Raw genomic sequence first — 3,565 nt, 5'->3', positions numbered from 1 at the left:
CCCCCGAGGGAAACAGTCCCTCCAACCTGGGGCTGGCCAGATCCCTAGCCTCAGTGCAGGTTCCTCACCCTGGCAGGGTCCCCTGAACCCTGTCCCTGGTGCAGGGATGGGATTCCCCCCTCCCACCTCTCAATATGGTCCCACAGGGCTTGGCCCTGTGCCCACAGGTTAGAGGGGGAAATAGTCCTTCCAGCCCAGGGCTGGCCAGATCCCCCAGCCTCAGAGGGGTTCCCCACCCCACAGAGGTTGCTTTCCCTCTCTTTTTGCTGCACAGACCTGAGCTAGGGCAGCCTGGATAGGGGAGCCTGGGGTCTATTCCCCTGCCCCTCACCCACAGGCACAGGCTAGGGAGCAGAGGCTTTAATGCTTCAGCTCTGTGAAAGCAGGGGGGCATGGCCAGCCCTGCTCCACTGGAGCAGACAGCACAGCCCAGGGCTGCAAAGCATCCTGGGATGCTGGGGGACTGAGCATTAACTTGAATAGGGAAAAGTTCCATAAACCAGTTTGACATAAATCAGTTAAGTCTGATAGTACATCCTACCAGATCTATCTTAAACCAGTTTTAACCATTTTGAAAGTGGTTTATGTGCACTGAACTCCTGTTCTGTTAAAACATTAAACCAGTTTCTGATCACTTAAACTAGTTTATGTGTAACTTCTGTCCCTAGCCAATGGGATTTAGGCTCTTAAATTTTATAGGCATTTTTAAATTTTTTACCTCAACATTCAAACCACCTAAAAGTTTTAAGTAGCTCATATACCTGAGTGTCTTAATGTGTGTTTGCTCTCTTCTGGCTCAGAAGAGAGCAAAGAGAATGGTGACAAAAGATGCCACAATCTATTTGACCTCTGGGAAGAAGGTGGAGCCTCAAACAGTAGTTGTCGCCCCTTCAGGAGAAGGAATAGGCCACAGGATCCTGAGGTCACAGAATTGTGAGGGCTAGGTAGTAATGATTTGGCCCAGGGGTTTTTGAAAGGGTAAAAGATGATTGGAGGGCTTGGGATCCCCTTTCCTCACTAATCAGGCCCCAGAGACTCACCCTCCATGTCTCCTGATTGGCCCCTTGGGTAACCTGGAGGGGGATAAAAGGGGCAGCACAGCTGAGTCAGGGGAGACCAGCCAGGGACCACAAGGAAGGAGTTTCAAAGAGCTGGCAAGAGCTGGGCCAGTAGGGAGCAGCTGTCCCAGAAGAACCTGAAGGAGTGGGACCTGCAGGTAACAGTTGGACCCTCAGCAGCACAGTGTGCAGCTGGCAGGAGAGGCTCCCCGCTGGGCTTCAGGATCCCCTATGAGAGGCTGCGGCCAGCAGGAGAGGCTCCCCAGCTCCAGTAAGGATCTGATCAGTGACCTGAGAGGTTCCCAGCTCTGCTTCCAGCTCCTCCAAGAGGCCAGGAAGCTTGACATGAGGCAGGAGCTCCAGGAAAGTCAAGACCCCTAGCAGCTTGGACTAATGCCAGCACTGGTGGCTGTGTGGTGGGGTTTCTGCCTACCATGTGGGAGAGCTGAGTTCAAGTCCCAGCTGCAATGACTTAGGGTGAATAAAGTGACAGGGAGAAATTCTCATTGCAGTGGAAAGGGGTCACTGTGTCTTCTCCCTTCCCCCAGTACCTAGGCCCTGTATTCCCTGTTATTTGACATTTTGTGCCTTTTTTATTTTGCCAACCAGTACTGTCTGTTCTGCTGTTTGTGTTTTATATTTTGTTAACCCTGTCTTTTGTCAACTGGATGATTGTAAGTTTTTCAACCTTTATTGAATTCTGCACCCTCGGGGCATTGTAGTGTCCCCTATACCCCCTGGTTTATACTGGTTATGTTCCCAGTACTGTTCTCTCATTAAAAGGTATATGGTTAAGTCCCCATTTGTGATCTGGCTCTGCTCTATAGGGGGAGGAGGGTCCCTACACCTTCCACAGCACTTTTGCACCTGCTCTGATCCCTTCAGTTGGAGAGGGGGTACATCTTGGAGTACTGCCAGGGTTCCAGAATCATAGAATAGTAGTGTTGGAAGGGACCTCAGGAGGTCATCTAGTCCAACTCCCTGTTCCAGTGAGGATTATTCCTAATTAAAATAAGCATCTGTCTAATCCACTCTTTAAAACATCTATGTAGAAAGATTCAGAACCTTTCTGTGTAGCCTGTAAGGTCAACTAAATGTGTGGGGAGAGAGGGAGAAATGAAAAGGGGTAGAGAAAGAGATCAGAAAAAATATACACCACAGAACCAGAAGGGGCCATTATACCAAGAGAGAAGGTGTCTTGACCACATTGGAAACCACAGGTCTATTTGTCCACACTGGTGTGACTGGAGAAACAGTCCTTAGTATTACCATCCCACCCCACCAGTGTCCCACAGCTCTGAAATGGAAAAGCAAAGTGCGTGATTGTGCCCACGTAGACCATTCACTCTTGGGACAAAGACAAGGTGGCAAATACCGGGTAGCATGAGCATGTTCCAGCAAAGGTTTTGTGACGCACTTTGCAGGAAAATAACATGAGTCGTCACCCACTCAGTAGGAATAGAGACAATGCATCATTTGGAACCTTTCCAAACAGATTTCTGCTTCCATAAAATATTAAATGGATGCATCACCCCCTTGGCTGATCAAAAGGTAATCAGCCAAGGGGAAGATGGATATATGGGTTATGTTTCACAGTCTATAGAGTACATCAACTTTCCCAAATAACACTGAGAAGAAATAATAATTGGTGGTAAACAGAAAAACAAAGTTAGTATTATAGTATCAAAGGGGCATTCAGCCCCACTGGGAATGGAGTCAACAAGGAGACTCCTGGATTTTAGTATTCATTTAATCCTTTCATATCGTCATAACTTGGTTAAAAAAAATGTGGTAGTCCTTCTATAACAAGGCAGGCACACAACCCTGGTAATACACACCCAGTAATGATCTAATGCTACAGCCCCAGAACTGAAGAAAGGGGGAAAAAAAGGAAAGCACATGTGTCACTATTAAAGTTACTACCTATTTCAAGGCTCTTCCTGTCATTTCAGAGGGAGAGAAATCTGTCAGATGCTCTGAGAGGGTGATATTAATCCCTACTTTCCTTAACACAACCTTGTCAGAAATCTCTCAGAACAAGTAAAGGAAGAAATGTCTTTCCATTTCCTATGGTTTCCTGCATACATGTGCTACAACGTGTTTTGTTTTTCTTTACAGGCAGTCCTTGGACGTACGACACAATTGGTTCCTGAAAACCATGTCTTAAGTTGAAATGTTGTAACTTGGAACCAATTTTCTCATAAGAAACAATGTTATAAATGGGGGATTGGTTCCTGAACCAAGGCCCAATACGCTATTTTCACCAAAACCCCCAGAATTTTGTACTCAATCAATGATAGATGAGTAATATAGCTACATTAATGTATTTATATTGTAAATAGCAATCATATTGATTTGGAAGGACTTCTTTGAGGTCACTTTGGTGGACTTTATCATAGATTTCATAGACATTAGGGCTGGAAGGGACCTTGGAAGATCGAGTCCAGCCCCGCACCCAAAGGGCAGGAAGTTAGCTGGGGTCATAGGATCCCAGCAAGATAAGCATC

Source organism: Crocodylus porosus, unplaced genomic scaffold, assembly GCF_001723895.1.
Source record: "Crocodylus porosus isolate Cpor-Errol unplaced genomic scaffold, CroPor_comp1, whole genome shotgun sequence".
NCBI classification, from domain to species: Eukaryota; Metazoa; Chordata; order Crocodylia; family Crocodylidae; genus Crocodylus; species Crocodylus porosus.
This window is presented reverse-complemented; position numbering follows the sequence as displayed.